Consider the following 19,826-nt stretch of genomic DNA (forward strand, 5'->3'; position numbering starts at 1 on the left):
TTTCCGGTGAGCAGAACCCGAGCTCTTCCCCTGTCGTAGGGCCACGTAGGAAATGGTTTTCTCTTCTATATCTCCCTGGCACTAAGGCCTTTTAAAGCTTTTCAGAAAAGAGTGGGAGTGGAAGAAATGCTATTAAGAAGTTTTCACAAAGGAGTGGAAAAACTCTTCCTGAGGAATCTGGATCCCCTGCCAGCACACCTGACAGGCTGGTGCCTGCGTTGAACCCGGGTTTCCCCCTCCTCTTAACAGCCCCAAGTCCGCACTTTCTTCAGCTGCTCTCTAAGGGAGCAGGAATGGTGTTCCCTCTCTGTTTCATCCAGAGACACGTCCTTCTGATAAAGCCTTCCAGAACAGTGGCGTATTCCCATGAAAAGAGTCTCTTTCAAGCCACTGACATGTAACTTGCTGAAAAATTCATGACCAGCTCCAGTCAGAGACCTTGGCTCTGCCAGGAGCATGGCCTGTGCCTGTCAGATTGCGACGTGCCTGCAGGGAGGCAGAATCCTAAGTGCAGGATCGATCCCAGGTGACCAGGGATTTGTTACAGCGTAATTGTAGCCCCTGAGAAATGAGGGAATTGAGGCACATTGTAATTATGCAATTGGCCGGTGTCCCCATGATAAGTCCGTTACAGAGCAGAAGAGAACATCAGATCCTGGCACCTCCTCCTGCGCTCCTGCACAGGGAGGCAGGAGGGGAAAAGCCCTTCTGATTTTTGGATTTGATTCGGATATTGAAGGCTGTATATTTAAAAGACCTTAGCTCGCCTTGAGAACAGCAGAAATTATGGGGATGTCAATAGCAGAATTGATTAATTTTTTGAAAGAAGTCAGCCACTAAGTGATGTAGCTGAAGGGGATCAGAGGCTGCAAACACGCAGAGGGGATGTGGTCAGTGCCTGTAGCAGAAGAGCACTCAGTAAGTGATGTGACCAGGTACACCTGCCCCTATAGCTGTAGGCAAGTGTTTGAATGTTAAAGTGTCAAGGTAAACATAGCAGAGGGTATGCGCCTTTACAAGGACGAGACGGCTGTGTGGCAGGTGACACCGAGTGCTGCACAACGCCTGATGGCTCAGGGGTAGAGGGATGATAAAGCTGACTTTCCATAGACCTTTATCTGGACTGGACTGTTCTGGATGGTGGATAGCTAACAAGTGCAGCAGTACACTAGAGCAAAAGATGATTTTGCTGTCGTTGTCTTCAACTGGCAATGATTGCTATTCTCTGGAGTACAGGAGATGCTTTGTACAATTTCATTCAGAATATAGATTTATAGATTTGATGTATTAGATGCTGTGTGTCCAGGGGGCAGAACCTAGGAACTCCAGTTGTATTTCTTGGCTGGAGAGCTTAAAACTGCTAGTGGTGAACGCTAGACGGCAAGAGGAAGAGATTGGGCTCTTGGGGTGTATATCAGGGACAGGTGGTGGCATGTTTGTTCATTTATCTCATTTTTACATCTATGGATTTATTAGGGCAATTTGGAATGGTAATTTAATCTCTGTGCATTGATTGCCGAAATTTGTAAGCTCTTTGCGGACTGGTTGCCTGTGTATCTGGCTAGCTCAGGTAAGCTCTGTTCAGCTTCTGATGCCGAGGGTGAGCTTTGTCTGGCACGGGCTGTGTGGTGTACAGTCTGCAGTGTCTGGCTTGAGTGCTTTTTCTCATTTGGACTGAAAGGCTGAGACTTTTGGCAGTGGAAAGCCCAGGATTCTGGCCCTGGCTCTGCGGGCAAGTGTGTGATTTGTCTAATAAAGATTCACTGATCACTCTGAAAGTGCTTTGATATTATTGGAGTTAGGGATGGGTGTTACTGAAATTTGCCTATATGGTGTCAAGGGGTTTAGTTAATTGTAGCTGGTGAAGGGCTTTGTAAACCTGAGATAAGTGACTCTTCAGGTGCACAAAATGTCATCATTCTGTATAAATATTTTCTAGATAATAAAAGAAGAATATTTTAAAACACAGAAAGTAACACAGGAACAAGATCTGTAAAGCGTTGCATTTATTTAGGAGCTGTTGCAGGCTGAATTGAATCTGAAGATAATGAAACAGTAATAAACCATGATGTGCTGGCCCACATTTTCCAGTGGAGGCTCATTCAAGCGTGCATACCATCCTGCGTCGGCCCGAATTAGACTCGCAGGTCCCAGGATGAAACGGAGAAGCGTGCCCACTGGTACAGCAGGACTTTCGCGTGCCTGGCATGCACAGGGAATGATACAGGGCTGCCCATTCTGAGCCCTGGGCTTTGCCTTCACGCTTTCTTTCTTCCCAGCGTTTGTGCATTTACTAGCTGGCGTCTTGGCGTTTGGCCCCTGCGTGGCAGGCAGCCTGCTTTTCGGCATGCTGAGCCTTAGAGATGCCCTTGACTTCGGTGGGAGCAGAGGGAACTTAGTCCTTTGCAGGACTGGGCCGAGTGTGTCTGAGTCAGAGAAAGGGCAAGCAGCCAGGGCATTTTCCTCGCCAAGGCAAGGAAGCCGAATTCATTTAGTTCTTAAAGGAGTGTTTAGCTCCTCAGATAGGAAGGGCCCGTAGAAACCTGATACAGCATTACTGGAGTCTATTCCGTGACTTCAGTGGGAATTGAGTAAGACTCTAAATGTGTTAAAGTCTTTGCACTTTTAGCTGTAATGATGATGCTGATAAGCAGAATTGAATTAAAGATAATAGACGAAAGAGCTGTCTTCCCTGTACTGTTATCTGGTTTCTTTTGATAGAAATGTCTGCATCTAGATTATTTTAGGTTTTGTTTTGTTTCCCCATGGTATCATGCTCTCTTTAATAAATAATTTGTGGTTCTTTGTGATAATTTTCTTTAGTCCTGAAGAGAGGAGATCCAGTTTCATATCCCTTCTGGCTTTGAGGTGTGTAGTTGCGAACAGCTTCTACCATCTCTTTTCTTAACGTTTCCTCCTGTTTACAGTTGTGCCTGCACCTTGGGAAAAGTTTACTTAATGCAAGGTAAATATTTTCTCTTCTCTGGTACACGAAGGTTTTATTGACTTATTTTGTTTCTGACAGCAAATAAGAGCTGTTTGAACTGCAAGAAATGACTAATTTTGCAAAAGTACCTTCATCTCTTTAAAGTGGGAGGATGCTTTCGTTCAGGTATAGAGACTAAACAAACAGGATGGGTGGTCAGTGCCTTTTTGTAGAGGTTGCTCTTCGGTTTGCCTCTGAAATATACCACAAGGCAGAGGAAAAACCTGAACACTTACACTAGTAGATCTTGGGCTGGTTTTCCACTGCGGCTTTCTCCTAGCCCAGGTCTGTGGGTCTCGCTGGTGGGGTGGATCTCTGAGCCGCCAAGCACTGCTAGCAAAGATTGGGGCGTAAGCAGATGGTTTTTTTGTAGCGGTAACTTGTTTCACCCGGGACAGTGGCACTCTAATGAGAATGGCTGGCAATGGGGCACGTTATCAACAGAAGCTCTGGGGACATTGCTGGCTGGTATATCTTGACATGTAGTCTTGCAAAGAGAAGGTAGTATTTTTTTCTTGTGATCTGGCCCATCAAGGAGCCAGTATTGCATTACTGTCTGCAGCACTCTGAAATCGCTTGGAGTCTCCCATTGGAGTTAGGTAATAATTTGGTGTGTTAATCTGCTGTCTTCTCTTCCACTGAGACATGCACATTGCATTCTGTAGTTTCCCTTCCTGCGTGTGTTTGCTGCCATTAGTGACCAACTGGGACGTGCTGTACGGTGATGCTCTCTGAAGAACATGGGCAATTATCCCTTGAATGTACTCCACAGGGTTGTTTTTGTCATCCTTTCTCCTGGCTTGTGACTCAGACAGTGCTGGTGACTAGTAAGGTGTGGATGGAAATGTCACATTCCAGGGACCGTAGCTGGTGGCTCCTTTTCTGTATGAGCAAATGTACGTTGTGACCTGTTAGGCATCAGCTGGTAAGTGGGATGGGTCACTGGCTTTCCATGCTCGTTGTTCTTGGATGTGCTTCTGAGGCATCTTGGTGTTGCTCCGAGCTGCTGTGTAGGACTTTGGTACCTCAGGACAGGGCATGGAAAAGCAGGCATCTGCCTAAGGCTGTAAATTAGGGAGGAGGTGACAAAATCATGCTAGTGGCAGAGCAACTTCTTGTATACCAGCTGCTTTGAGTGGCTCAAGAGGTAGGGATTGATCTAGGTCTCTAGCTCGGTAGCAGGCAGCCGGGGCTGTGCTGCCTGTGTTCCCAGCTCCTGGCCGTGACTGCCGCCAGCCCTGCCCCGCGTGCTGGAGACAGCAGGCTGGTGAGCGGCCCTTCCCGCTGGGGTGGGACCCGTCAGGTGGCCATGCTCCCCGACCCCACGCTCTGCTGCCGAGGACCCTTGAGCCCTAGGATGGAGGTTCTTGGTCCCTTAGCACTGCCTGTCACCGCAGTGTGTGCTGGTGGCCTCGCGTGTTCCCAGACTTCATAGTGGTGGTGCAGAGTCTGCAGAGCTTCTCCAGCTCAGTACACTGAAAAGTGCTCATCGCATCTTTTGCTCTAAGAATTTCTTTAAAGGCCTTAGGTGTAAATGCAAGGCCAGGAATTAACCTCACTAGGAACAAGCTTAACTCAGTGATGATTCTTAGATCACGGTTAGTCTTTGTGAACTGTTAGTTAGTGTGGCTTTTAATTGGTTTAGTGTGTTCTCTCTGGTATTTTTTTTTCTGTTTCTTAATCAAAGTCTATTGTCTTCTAAGGCCTTCTAGGGACATAAGTTTCTATGAAAATGATAATATTTATCAAATATGTTTATCACTTCATGTTTGCATGGCCCTGCTGCCAAGCAGTGGATGGTTCTGCCTGTCAGCTTCTGTCAAGCCAAAGTGATAATGCCTCTGGTTTTGTGAGGTTTTTTTTTATCAGCAACTTGTATTTGCCCACTGACCTCAGAACATTTTTTTTTCTTTTTCTGTTTCTAATGTTTGGTGGCATTTCTCCAGTTTAAGATTGCCTCTTACCGTTGCAGCTGGCTCTACAATCCAGCTGGAATCAAATTGGTCTTTGATTTAATGGCACAGCAACAAACATAGCTGTAGAATGGCTGGCAGCTTCTTTTTCAGAGCCTGACTATTAAGAGTCTGATCGTTTGCTGAGGTTGTACTGCAGAGATCCTTCTTTTCACAGGAGCATCCCCAGTCACTGCATTCACTATTGTTATTTACTTTCTGGCGAAACTGCATTGTAAAGGTATTCTGTTTCCTGTACGTGTTTACCCCATTGCTCTGAGCTGAGTATTTTTCTTTTTGCGTATCTTTCTGTACTGTGCTCTGGACCCCAAAGCCCGTATTTTCAGGCAGTCTGTCTCTCCGTGCTTCCTTTAACTGCATTCTTCCTTGGTGCAGATGCTCTCGCTCTCTGGGCCTGCTACTCTCTTCCACGCTCGCTGGATGGTTCAGATGGCCGTGCTGTTTGGAGGCATTTCTCTAGAGCTAGATCGGGAGCCTCGCAGGCTCCCCTGTAAACCAGCATGGTGCAAGTCTCAGGCCGTTACCTATTTCACTAAGGGACCTCTAGTATCTCTAGAGTTACACATAGACATGGTGACGCACGGTTCTGTAACCAAAGCATTTATTCTTTTCTCTGCTTCATGATTTTGCCTAAACAATAGTGCCTTTAGACAGGTTCATTTTGTCTGAGATCAGACAATATATCAGCTGTTACGAGGGTTTTGTTGGGTTTTTTTTAGACACTGTCCCTGGCAACAGTGTCTTGCTCTTTTCTCTTTCTTGCTTGTTACTTTTCTGCCACTTAATAAAATAATTTCACCTCCGTTTTTCTTGTCTTTTCCTCCTCAAGGACAGATGAGTGTACAGGCTCTGTTCTTGCTTCTGTTGACTTTTTTTCCCTAGCAATCCAGTATTTCCAGAGGTTGGATATCCCCCCCCCAGTACTTCCTGTTTTTTCAGGGCCCAGGAGGTATTTTGTCGGCCTTTTACTCTTCTTCGCTTGCTATCCAGGTTGTTGACGCTGTGTTGTGTGTACTGTGTGCTGGCTAACAACAGGATTGCTGTCAGGTTTCTGAAACTAAACTGGCTCTTTATTAGGTTCTTTGAAGTCTGATAGATCTGGTGAAACAGAAGCAACTTCCCATCTACAGACACACAAAGACAACGAGTAACTTGTCCGAGGCCATTTGTGAAGTCTCTGGCAGGTGCCCCATGCTTATACCCTCAGCACGTGACTCTGCCTCTCCGTATGCCCGGCAAGGGACCGAAACAACAGGCAGAGCCCTGCTCCTGTCCCCTGGTGAAGACCAGCTCCAGGCACTGGTTTGTTCCAAGGCAGAGCTGGGCGTACTGTGAGCCCGGAGGCTGGCGGTGTGCTGCCAGCTCCCTTGTATCCCACCATCTTCCCATAGCTTCCACTCTTCCTCCTGGGATGGGACCTGGGAAGGGATATGCCTACGTCGCTCACTGTGGATGTGGGCACCTTGTAGCCAGGTACCCATTTGAGGTGCAGTTGCTGCTGTCTGTGTACGCGTGGAAATGCTCTTTACAGTTTCAAAAGTCAGAAGGGTTTGTCAGTACCAGGAGTGGGGCACGGTGGGGTGCAGGCCCGTTGAAGGCTGCCAGAAGAGAATGGCAAGGCTCTGCAGCTCTACGCAAAGCAAGCAGGGAGACATACCATCTTCTGTCTGCTCTCCAAGTCGGCTGGTCGTGAGCCGTCTCTGTCTCGGTACTGTCTCTGTGTATCAGGTGCGTTTGCTCAGGCACAGTGCTGCGTCGATGCAGCGGGATCTGCCTCCTCGCCGGCCATCTCGCTGCCCTCGCGCAGGCTCTCCAGGCTGTGTGCCTGAGTGCCCACCTGTGGATGCATGCCTGGGGAGAGCAGTGCACCTCCAAACCCTTGGCCCATGTTTGTAATGACTGGAGGATAAGACAGGGAGAGGAGGTGTTAAGATTTTCTTGGACGTCTTCTGACCTTCGATACTGCTTCTCTGCTGTCCGCCCCAGTTCTCAGCCTGCTTTGCTTCTTACAGAATATTTAACAACGCAACTGTCATTTCGTGCCTCATAAAATCCTCAATTAATATACTTCAGTTTTCTTTTAAGGCCTGAAGTTGTTGTAAATAGAAAGTAGGGGGTGTCAAACAGTAGTAGGCTTCAGCCAGCAGCGGGGTAAATGTTGATGAGCTGTTTTAAGAACAAGTTTCTTTGCAAAGCTTTTATGCCATAAATCTGATGTGTGCCTGGCACAAGGAATCTATTTTGGGTCCTGTTGTTGTCCTCTTTCCTCTTCCCTTGCTTTTTTTGTTTGTTTACTTGTTTCTGTGCTTTTTGATGGTTCCTTATTTTTGGTGCTTTCTTTGACCTGATGCAAGATTCCGTTAGTGTCAACTGCTGCTCTGGGAGTTTGTACTTTTATAGGGATTTGCATTAGGACCTCAGGCTGCTTTAGAAACACCTACTGAGCAATAGAGGTGCTTCCCTTTTAAAGGAGCAAGTGCCGATGGCTCCGCACATTCTGGACAGAGACCTTCAGAGATGGGGGTACCCTGATGTGTTGGGAACAGACGTGGCTTGGCTCTTGTCTGCTTATATCAAAAGATTTGTCTCCTTTTGCAATCAGTGACTTACAAATGCGCTCCCAGGTTCTTCAGACAAGGCATCTGTGGCTGTACAGAGAAGCTAAGTGGTTTGTCCTAGTGAAAATTTGCAGGAAAGAGGAGTGAAACCCAGAAGTGTGAGATACCTACCAGTTGCTCTAATTAGGATTTGTGATAATTTTCTTTGGTCCTGAAGAGAGGAGATCCAGTTTCATATCCCTTCTGGCTTTGAGGTGTGTAGTTGTTCAGAAGATCTTTTTTTTTTTGAGCAAATAGGCATTAATTGCTGAATCCCTGTTTCAGCAGTTTAAAAATACCAGACCATTGTGGCAGCTGAGAAAACAACAGATCTAGTGTGTGGATCTTGCTTTCTTCATATAGGTGTCGTTTCTCCCCTGACCTGTTTAAGAATAGCATTTGTACATTTGCTCTCCTAGTCTTCCCATCCCGCTGCTCTGAAGCCAGGGTCTAGCTGGCAACTGGAAATAAATAAGTGCACACAGCAACTGCTCCATTTACCCCCTCTGACTGCTCCAGCTCCGTAATACCCCCAAGGTAGGTATGCCATTACGCACGATAAGATCACTAACGTAGCAGGTGAACGTTAGATATATGAAGCTAGTCAGCTGTAAATAAAAGGCCTGGCAAAGAATAAAAGACAAAATGTTGTCCGTGAGGAAGTAAATGGGGATGTGAATGCCTTCCTGCCCCAGTGCCCTAAAGAGATGATGGAGAATCTGGAACGCCTCCACCTCCCGGGTGAAAGGCATGTGGCAGCCTGGGCTTTGCCCTTTCCTTACCTGGAGGCAGGAGCTGTGTCCTTCCAAATACACCATGATGTCTTGCAAGGATCAGTACAGCAAATCTTCTTGTGTGGTGTTGGTCTCTCTCTCTGCTTGTGGCATTTGGAGGCCTGAAAGTCCATCCCATGCTCTCCTGATAAGAGGTCTTTGTCTTCAGCCCCAGTAGCAGCTGGAGACATCCAGAGGACTTCCTATTCTTTATTTTTCCTTCTTGGAGTGGGGTTCGCCTCCCAACTCTGCCTGGCAATCCTGGGGAGGCCTTGAGTTAAGTCTTCTAAATGTCAGATTCATCCTCCTCCGTCACAGGGATTTAGTGTTGTTTACTACAGCGAGTTTCTCAACTTGCAGACTAAGGATTGCGAAGGCAAAATGAGCTAAAAGGTGACTGGAAGGTGCTAGAAGATGGCAACTGTCTATAATTTTCAATTACTGGCATGCTATTGCTGCTTCCTCATCTCTTCCACAGTGGTGTAGTGGTTTTGGCTTGGCCTGCGTGTGTCTAGTGGGGCACGGGCCAGTGCTTCAGCAGAGGGGAGTCGTAGTCGGCACGGCGTACCCTCCCTCGTGCTGGCCTCCTGGAGAGCTGCACGTGTGCGTCGCCAGGCCAAACCAGCTCTTGGTGTGCCCGTGGGGACCGTTGCAGGGGAAGGGCCATGGCCATTTCTTTGGTGAACATCGTTAGCGTGCGTTGGAATGGTGCTAGGGTGGGGGGGTTCAGCCGGTCGTGTTTATCCTGGCACGTCTTCTGGGAGTATGTCAAGCAGAGAATAAACTGTGGAAGAGCAGAGAAAGCACCAACACCTGCAGAGAGTATAAGGAGCAGGGAAACTGGTCCTTTTTTCTTTTTTCCCTCTCTTTCTTCTTCCAAACCTTTGATTCTTTTTTTTTATGTAAACAAAATGAAAAACATAATAGGCAAGATGCCCAGTGGTTTATTAAAAGCAGTCCTCATGCACCAACTGGAGTTCAGTAGGAGTTTAGGGTGCCCAAAAAATATGAACTCAAGGACTTTTATATATAAAAAAAAAAAATTATTATGGAAGTCCAAGCAAGAAGAGGTTTCCTTTGATATCATTTATATGGTAAGAGAGAGAACAATGATGAGAGCAAGCTTACGTCTGCCAAACCCTGTGACTGGTGAATGCTCTGCCCAGATTGCTGGTTTTTAGCCTGGGTGTAGCCAGGGATCAAAACTCTGCTTGAGAGTGCCCACGTTCAAGCTCCCGTGCTGGTGGTTTGTAGCGCTGTCAGCCTTTCCCCTGGTGCGACAGAGCAGACTCTGCGAAACAGACCTCAGCTCTCTGCCTTGGGATGCTCCAAGTCCATTTTAAGAGGGTGCAAACGGTGGGGTTGGTGGGCAAATGTGTGTTGCTCTGCTGAGAGTGTAGACACAGACCATTGTGTGGTGCTGTGCATGTAAGTTGGAGACAAACCTTGCACCCAAATGCATGTGTACTAGGGAGGCACAGGAAGTGAGGAAGAGAGGATAAAAGGTAGGAGAACATGGTAAGGAGACTCCCAAGCTGTCCAAGGCCAGTGGAAGAACTGGCAGTTCAACCTGCCTGTCCTGAAGCTGTGTCAACACAAGAAAGCAGTGTCTTCCTGCCAGTATGAAGTGATGACATCGCCCTTACGTGGTTCCAGATACATTGGTGTAAGGGAGCTTTGTTTCTTTTTCTGCAGAAAGGGACAGGCATCACATGTAAAACAAGAGACATTGGCATTGATGCTATACCACAGCATGATTTTTCCTGAGGTATTTCTCAGGTGTAGGTGAAGCATGCATGATAGCCTGGTACCTTACTAGGCTAGTGTAGATTCACCTTCAACACATCTTCACCAGCGAAGATGAGAGAAGGGGTGAAACTCTTGTGCTGAGTTTCAAGAGTTGTTATCTTTGAACGCAAGGCTAGCGTACTCCCCACCATATAAATATGGGTATTCAAACCCTGTCAGATTAATGTTTCAAGTGTCGAGGTGCTGTTGTGCTCTAACTTGCTGTAAAGAGCAACCCCGGGTTTGGGTTCTCAGGATTGCTTTGGGGCTTTGCCTTTCTCCTGCTGAACTCTCATAATCACAGCCCCTTGGTTAAGCCGCTGCAGAGACACTGCTATAAGGCTTCCCAGCACGAATGCTCTTTTGTACCAGAAAAAGACAATGTCTGAGAGCATAGGTCCTTTTGCTCTGTCCTTGTCTTGACTGGCCAACTAAGGGAGCCAACAAGTGTGCAGCTTGAACCTGCAAAAAATCCAGCAACATGGGTTACAGAGCCTTACTGTGGCCGAAGGATTACTGCCCGTCAGCTGAGTTGGGGTCGGTGACTGGTCCATTTTGATTGTCAGTTAGAAAGCATTTAAGTCACTTTCAGGATGCAAGAAGGAAAGGGCATGGGCAGGCTTTGTGGCCACGCTCAAAGGACTCATTAAGTCACAGCAAGTGGATTGCTTGTAACTGTCTTTCCGTATGTAGCTTGCACCAAGGAGCTGGCTTCTCATACCTGCTCTTGGACACTGCTTCAGAATTCACTTCAAGTTGCTAGCTCAAATTAGAACTCAAACAATTTGTCTTGGCTGTTTTAATCCAAGTTAAGGTCATGAAATTTTTATTGCTGCAGTTGCGACATTGGTGTCTCCAGTAAGTAGCTTTTCTTGGTTTACATTTGACTCCTCCTGGAGAACAGAAGTGAACCTGAGGCTTAAGCTCTGAGCTAGGAACAATAAAGTCTGTATGGAGAGTTATTTCAGTCTATCTACAATGGTTTAAATCCGCACTTCATTTCACACAGATGGTTTCATGTGTAGACAAGGGCAAGGGATGCAGTCCTGTGGAATGTGGGAGATTTGACAGGCACAGTTGATTTTTGAGACCTCCTTTTCTGCTTTGTGACGCCCTTCAGCTGTGCAAATAAAAAGGAAAAGAGGGAGTGGTGAGATTTTTGGGTTTTCCTCTTGCATATGAATGTCTTTTCTAGGTACTTTTTCATTATTTCTTGTCAATCCCAGAGAAGTGTTTTCCGTTACATTAAAAGGAAAAAAAAAGAAAAAGAAAAAAAGGCAAAAAAAAAAAGGCTGTGGCCCCATGGAGATAGTTCTGGGAGCTTCCACCTCATTTTGGTGTCCTTCACTGTTTCCTCTTTAGCTCCTTCTGGAGTGTCCATTGCTCTGGCAGTCCAATAAGCACGTCTCCAGATTTAATGGCTTAGAGCACAACTTTTTTGTTTCAAATCACGATTCAAAAAACGTGACAAAAATACCCACGTAGCTGCCTGGGCTTGGGTATGAGGCACTGGTGGCTCTTCCCAAGGCAGCCAGGAGGGTGGAAGCTCTCCGCGTGCTCTCTCTGGGTGGCAGAAGTGTCCTAGTGACCCAGCTAGCTTTTCTGCATCATCAGGGTGTGATGTGTCCATACCTTTGTCAGATGAAGTTATGTCACTTTTCCTATCAAAAATAGTTCCCTAAAAGCATGTTTCTTAATGATTTAAAATTCATATGCCATCAACGTTTTTAAAATAATAATAATAATGACCAAGAGGCTGCCTGGCATAGAGTTACCACAGGGGCTTTCTTGGCAGCCGAGCTTTGAGCACGCACGTACTACCCGTACTCCCCCTTTCCCATTTCATTTGCTTGTTTCAGTTACGTCACTGCGTGCGTTAGGTGGTTTTGCAACCACTTTGCAGGCCATCTTCTGATGCTGGGACGCTGCGAGGTGCCCACTTAGTGTAACCCGTAGGACTATACTTCCTTCTTTTGCTGTGCTGTTCTGAGGTTTAATTACAATGCCTGGACAAGGTTTCATGTGGAAAGCTGTTTTGCTGCTCCGCACCCTCTCTACGCACATTTCTTCCCCTCCCAGGTCGCGCAACCATCCCAAAGTTCAAGTGGTTTAGTGAGTGGCTCGGATCCCGGCATAAGCGCAGTTCGAAGGGATTGCTTTTGTTTTGATGTGATTAAAAACACACCCACAAAGAAAATATGTTGGGCTAGGGGTGTGCTGTAGGGCTCAGCCCCCTCCCAGCGGGGTGGAGAGGGACTCTTACTCTCTCCAGTTTTTCTTTCACGGTGTCTTGCAGCTACGCTGAAGCCTCAGTGTCCGTGTTCACGTTATCTGATACGTTAAGCACTGCTTAAGCACAGCCCTTAAATATACACCTAACAACTTTAAACATTTAGCGATGCAAAAATAATCCCATGTTTTGCTTTTTGGGACCACGGCCTGAAGAGCCATGGCTTTGTACGGAGAGGGAAGGTGAGAGGTGCTCTGTTAAAACCTGGGCAAGTCCCAATGCTTGTGGCACTTGGAAGAGTGAACCTGTGTGAGGAGCCGTGAAGCTTTTGTAGTGGGAGCGGGTACTGGGATCCTGCAGAGCGGCAGCGAGTTTCCACCGCGTGGGAAGAGGCGGGTGGGCTGAAGGGTGTTGTGAGATGAAAGTCAGATGCATTTTGTAAGTGTTGCCTGTGGTTGCATTGGCAGTTTGCAGAGAACGAGTTGAAAGAGTTGTGGAAAGACATGTAGTTAGATAGGTAGGCTGGGCGTTTGAAGAGGAGAGATCTTTGAAGGCCATTTACTGAAAAATGCTGTCAAATGTAAATTAAGCAAGGGGAAAAAAAATACCTTTGCAGGTTACTTTTATCAGTTGTGACAAGCTCCACTGCTTCAGTCCATTCCCAGCTCTTAGCAGTTTAACTGGGTGACTCTTGAGGTCCAGACAAAGGACATCGTAATTTAAATTTGAAGAAATACGTGGTCAAAACCATTAAATTCACAGCTACTGCATTCACATCCCTCCTGTATTCATTTTTTGACACTATCGCTGCAAGTGCACTGTCAAGGGTGAATTTTAAACCGGTATTAGTAAGTCACTTAGTAAAGCTCTTAATGCTGCAATTCCTAACAGAATCTTGTTTATCCCGTCTCAGAAAGAAACAGTTGCAAGTCCTTGTGACCCGGGTGGTTTTGCTTGGATACAACCTGAATTCAAAATATCCCCTCCACACAGAGAGCTGCTAATGAACAGCTAGTTCAGAGGCCAGAAGTTACTTGTTGCAAGTTTCAGAGGATAACTTCTGAATAAATGAATATATTGGAGGAAATCATAAGCTGCTTGCAGGGTATTTGCAAACAGAAACAGAGAGTACATTCATCAAAAAAATTACTCAGATTGAATAATTTGTTCAGCTCAGAGCATGTTTACCTGCCTGTGAGGGGAATGGGGAGGCTTAATTGGCAAATGTTTGTATTGTGTTTTGAGACAGATATATGAAAGGCAGCGTGAAAGCGAAGCGTTGCTGTTACGGTTTCCAGGGTTATAATTCCTTCTGCAGTTTGTGCAAATGCTGCCTTTTCTCAGGGTTGTATAAAGAAGGGACGCAATGGTTGTTTTGCAACACGTGCATGTTGGGGAGCTCCCAGAAAGACGTCCTGACTCCCAAAGGCACCCGGGCACCCTGGCTGCCTCTGCCCTGCCTGCGGAGCCGGCCCCGCACACCCACCCCTAGTCTGCAGGCACCCAGGGCTGGGAGCAGCCGAGCACAGGGCGCCCTGGCAGCGTTACGGACCCTGGGTGCCCAGGCGGAGTTGTGTCTGCTTTAGCTGATGCTGAATATGGCCCTTATTTTATCAAAAAGGCATCAGTATTGTATTTGAACTTCACCAAGTTTTGCAGAGAAAAATGCCTTTCACGTAAGTAGTGAAACCATGCCTGCATCCATTCTGTGCAACTAACTGGCTGCTCTTTCAAATGAACTTTAAGAAAACTGCAAGTAAACGTGCAGATGTAGAAAGCAAATACAGTTCTCCTGCAACTGGGCTGGGAACTACTGTATAAATACCTGCAGATAGTACTTAACAGAGTGTCTCAGTACTCAATAGCTACAGAGAATCCTTCTCAGTTACATCACCATTGATTTCTGGGAAATGGATGAATATCACTGGGAGCAGAATTTGGCCCGTATAACTAAGTAATAAAATATCTTTTTGCAGGAAGTATATTTATAAACAAAGAGCGAGCGTTGCATCTTCAAGTTACATTTGCAAAGCTACTGCCTGAAAATTGGCATGGCTCCTTCCAGGCAAGGGATCTTAGAAACCGTTCTGCTGCATCCCAAGCTGCAATAGTATCTCTGAGGCTTTGAAAATGAACACCAGTGTCTCTGCAAACAGGATACTCTTTGTGAGTTTTAATTGGAACCAGTCATGTCTGAATGCTGCAGACTTTGAAATAACGTGACTAACCTAAGAAAGCTATTCAAGATCTATCTACAGACAGTACTCCCCAGATACACAGGGGTGAAGAGCCTACTGGGATAAAGGCCCAGCATGAGATTCTGCTCTGAACTTGAACTGAATTGAACCAATTTTTTTGCGTGTGTTTTTGAAGACATTTGGGTGCTTCAAATATCTTCCTTCCTCTCCCTAGCTTGGCAGGAACTAGATGCAAAAATACTGTAAGACAGGCTTTTGCAAAGGGGGAATTGAGCCATGGGGAAGCCGAATGCCGTATATTTAAAGTCAATGTTTGTCTTTACTGTGAACAAAACTGGTGATTGGAAGAGGTGGAGGGGAAGGGAAGGGACGTTGGATCGTCTTCTCTAACCCTGTAGTAGTTGTGCAGAAGCAACTGACCTGGCTGAGAATTTTATTTCAGCTTTTGCCACTTGGCTGTGAAGCCTGAGCTAACATACTCAAATACGCTTTTGTATTTTGGTACCACAGTCTGTTTCTTCAAATGCTTCCTTAAAGTCAATGGGCATTGAAAGGAATTTTCTCTGGAAGTAGGTAGTTATTGGGTATCGGTCCTCTTTGTTGCACACATGCTGTTATCTTACCAAATTCTTTTAAAAGGGTTACCAGCACTGCCTTGGTTGCACTAATGGGGTCTCTGAGGACGGCGATGAGGAAAATCCTGCTGATTGTGCACTCCATCCTCTTGGCGAGCACAGGCTGGCCACCTCCAAAAGCTGTCCCTGCTGACAGCCTGGGTGGCTCTCACAGCTCTGGTGTGGTACGGTAAGGTGCAATGGGAGCTGTATTGCAGCAGCGCTCAGAAGTGTTCCACAGATCTGCGTGCAGGGTTTACCAGGATCTCGTCTCTGCTGCAGAATTATTCTGCAATATCAGTTCTGCTTTTTCAAAATTTAGTCTCCAGCGCTCAAGGCTGCAGGATGTCTAAAAAATGTGACAGGAGTGTAAACCAATGCCACGCTGTCTCCCCGAGCTTGGAATGTTAGCTCAGGGACCCTGGAATGTTAGCTCAGGGACCCTGGAATGTTAGCTCAGGCACCCTGGAACTGCTACCTACCCTTCAGTCAAAGTCCTGTGGATTTTGTGATCCTTTGGGCATGGAGTATGTTACTTCAGCATTGTTCTCCTAGGATTTGCAATTCTGATACAGGTGGGAACTGGAAGGTTTTTTTGTCTTGTTGACGGATTTGCTTTCAATAGCTTCTTTGGGAGATGGTCTTCGGTGCATTATGTGCTTCTTGAAGTATAGAAACTTAGTCAGCATGAAGTCAGAGACTTGAGAACTCATCTTGCACCTAAGAAATGGAAGTTTCGTGACCATTTCTCTCCCGGTAAGAATGCAATCATCAACACCTTGCATGTCGAGTTAAAGCAGCATTACAAGGAGCAAGGTTGCCTGGGAGCCAGCCAGGAAGCGTCGCAAAAACTCATGAAACTGATGTGTGTTTTGAGCGGAGAGACTTGTGTCTGTATGAACAAGAGGTGTATGAAGGGGATGAGATAGCAGAGATTATTTTTGGGAGGCAGGATTGGTGCTGCTGCAGCACTTAATGAGGCAGTATTTATCATTTCTGGGCATGAGAAAAAGGGTACAAACCCCATCTTATAATCAGGAGGCTGAATGCACTGTTTTGCTAAGGGTTTCCTAGGAGTGCTTCATTGCATGCTTGCTGTTTGTCAGATGAGAACAGTGAAAGCATTTTGTTTTGAAAGGTAATCTCCAAAGAATGAAATTCTCAGTGAACCTCACATTTGTAAGAAATCAAGATCATTAGCTTTTAGAATAGACTAGACTATTTCAGTTGGAAGGGACCTACAACAATCATCTAGTCCAACTGCCTGACCACTTCAGGGCTGACCGAAAGTTAAAGCATGTTATGAAGGGCATTCTCATAACAGAGACCAGAATTTGACTGTTTGACTGAATATGTGGATATGGCATAATAACTTCCAATAGACAGAAGGTGGTTTTGGATGGGGTCATCCTGTGCAGAACAAGACTAGCAGAACCAAGGACTTGTTATTACGACAGGAAAACCTGGCCCCAGGATAGAGTTTGACTTGGGCTATCAGGCTGTTGACACTTCTCTGCAATGTAAACCTGGGAAGTTTCTGAGCTGAATACCTCTTGTTGGCCCTCTGTTCTTTACAGGTTTTCTCTGTGTTAAGGTTGGAGTGAATTAGTACAAAACACTTAAAATCTGAAGTCTTATGTGAATGTTCTTTTGTCGTAATGCAGTGGTACATGGAAATTCTCAAAATTAGAATGAATGGAAGAGCAGATGGGCTCTGATCAGGAAAACGATAAATGGTAACTCTCTTAGTGTGTATTGCCTTGTGGTTTGCTTTAGTTTTCATTTAGACTAGCTTTAGAAAGTTAATACCAACCGTTAAACCTTTTAGGCTATCTTCCCCCTGCTTTTTTTCTTTTGGTTTAGGAGTGAATAAAAGAGCTTTGTGCAGTTCTTGAAACTGAGCCTGAAACAGCTCTGAACAAAATATAGTGTTCCTTTCAAAATCCTGGAAATAATTACATCATAGGCAAATTGGGCCAGAAACCGTTAATAGTATTCTTTGTGGAATGAAATCCCATGGGAGGACCTATTTCAGCAAAGTGGCATTGTTTACAAATAGATACAGTGACAGATACAGTTGTCCCATTCTGAGGGACAGCTGAAACTTTGTGCCCTATAATGAACTTCACAGAATAACCGTCTGGCTTTTGATAACACGCTGAAAACGTGCCTTGGTGCTTCTGTGGTCAGCCGCACGGCAGCGGTCTCAGGGAGTGAAGGCTGTCTTTGGCACTGGAAAAGGATTTGTAGGTGGGTTAAAGAGAAAGTAAAAGCCTCTGTTGACAGAAGCTCCTAGTCGGTGAGAACTGCTGGAGGACAGGGAGCCATGTCCAGACGTCTCTGTCAGGCTTCAGAAGCTGGGAACTCCCTTGCGCGTCCCTGTGCAGAAATACCTGGGCATCGTGCACGTTCCCTTTGCCAGGATAACACGCATGGCACGTGTAGTTCTCCCTGTTACCTTCCAGTAGTTTTCATCACTGGCTCTTCCCCCCCACTATTACTGGAAAACTTTCTGCATTTCAGGATAGAAATCACAAAGATTAGTAATTATGTTAACTGTTTGACCTAAATCTACAAAAGCATTTAGTTCTCTAGGTAAGTAGGCTAGTCTGTACTTGGAAGTTAGATCAGCACAAGCCCTAGCCTGGGCACAATTATAGCTATTCCTTGGTGGTGTAAAACAAGTTATTGCCTACATACGTGCTTCCGTAGGAGGGGGGGCCATGTTCCCCTTCGCCAGAGCAGGTCTCCCAGCAGATCTCTACCTGGGCAGCTGGGCTGTGGCGGCACAGCCCTCTTTGCGGGGCCCGTGCCCGTGCTGGGGACCGCGGTCTTCTGTGAAGGATCATCACTTCTGTGCTTTCCCAGGTGGTGTCTTCCAAATGTTCTTTCTGTCTGACAGCTGCCTCCAATACATGACTTCATTCGTTAAGAGGGAGTGATCATTTCCACACTTCTAGGCTTAAAGGCAAAGCTATAGGGAACAGCACCTGGTCGGGGGCTGCCCGTGGGTCAGGATTACCTGTGCAGTATACAGGTGGAGGTGAGCAACTCTGTGGTGTAGGGAGGGTCTAGCAGGTCACGTAGCGCTTGAGCTTACGAGTAGACATCCTCTTTGGCTGCTGAACACCATATTGATCTACCAGCAGAGCAATTGTTTGAGCTTTCCCTCATCTGCCACAGGCAAAATATGCCAGAATAGCTCCGATGGCTAATTTAACACAAACCAGTTCATGAAGTCAGCTGGGAAGGGTGCTCATACAAACCGCTCGCCTGATGGAGGTGAGCAAGTGGGGTCAGTAACGTCTTCAAGTGCACGTTTGTGAATCAAGATCTCCAGGATCCCTGCTTCGTGCTGTATGCACTGGGGAGAGGGCTGGGACCAGCTGTTGCTAGGGTCTTCAACCCTGTGCGCCCGGGCTGGGTCCCCGGGATCCCCTGGGGATCCAGATGTTCAGGAGCCCCACTTTGTGGACCCAGGGACTGGTGCAAAAGAGATGTGATGGTATATTTCGTTTGTTGTTCTTGTCACTGGGCAGATGCTTTGCATCTCAGATCTGGCATTTTGGGATCTCATTTAGATGAAATTAAAAATGTAAGTCAAGTAATAAAAAAAAGAAGTGATCATTTTATGTGTGGTAATTTGAAAATGGTAACAAAGGCTAAAATGCCCATGTCATGAAAAACAGTCTAGAGTGAACATCTCTAAATGTTTCAGTTGGTCATTTAGTTTTTACGTGGAAGGTATTGTCAGTTAAGGCAATGTGGATTTGGTTATCCCCTATTAATATATCAGCTGGAAATCCTGGCAAAATTCCAGCTATATCAAAATAAATGCAATTGTTGAAAATGTTAACCTCGGTTCTCAAAAAACCCCAAACAACTCTGAAAACCCTCAACCATGGCAGCTTGTCCTGAGCAAAGTGAGAACAGCAATGCTGTTACCAGCTGAGCTTCAGGACCTCTTTGTGTAAGTGACCGTCACCATGTTTGGCTGATACTTCTGGGAAAAAGACCTACGCCTTCCCCAGCTGAAAAACATAAGTTGCTTCATTTTAAATTTAAGAGAGTAGCTGATGACTGCAATAGCTTGGGTTATCTGTGAATCAGCACAAGGAGAGATCCATAACAGACGCACCGTGGTCTGCATGTGCCTTCCATAAAAGGAGGCACACTGATTTCAGAGGGGCTGGAAGGCAAGGTGCCCGTAGAATTGTAACCTTTAAAAATATGCAGTATAGCCCACAACACATCTGATCTGTCTGAAATCATACTCTATTTTCAGGTCTTAAAACAGTGCATTTTACCAAGTGTTGCTGGTTTGGTAAACCAACTGCTTAATCCAGACTTGAATTTTAATATTTAAGATACACTAGAAAGATTAGGAATTTGAAAAGTCTCACCTGCCCTGTGTTTTCCCAACTTCTGAAAGTTTTGTAACAATTTCTGGGTATTTTTTCCTTAGATCAGTACCCCTGTTCTTAGCGATCAACAGAAGACTGTACGTGTCCATTCCTTGCTGGTGTACCCTACTCTTGGGGCTTTCTGGTGCTGTTTCTCAGCGCTGTGCCACAAACCACCCCATGGTAACAGACCTGTGTGGTAGCGGGACAGAAAGAGGAAGACTTGAATTGTCTTCAGGATATGATCATTTTCCTGCTTAGGTT

The 19,826-nt window shown here is 46.0% G+C and overlaps 1 protein-coding gene across 2 annotated transcripts in view; it reads left to right on the top strand.

Annotated features, from left to right (window-relative positions):
• Nucleotides 1-19,826, top strand: part of PAK3 (p21 (RAC1) activated kinase 3) — a 76,237-nt gene that overhangs the window by 17,502 nt on the left and 38,909 nt on the right. The window lies entirely within an intron of this gene.

The sequence above is a fragment of the Gavia stellata genome, chromosome 14, assembly GCF_030936135.1.
Source record: "Gavia stellata isolate bGavSte3 chromosome 14, bGavSte3.hap2, whole genome shotgun sequence".
NCBI lineage: Eukaryota > Metazoa > Chordata > Aves > Gaviiformes > Gaviidae > Gavia > Gavia stellata.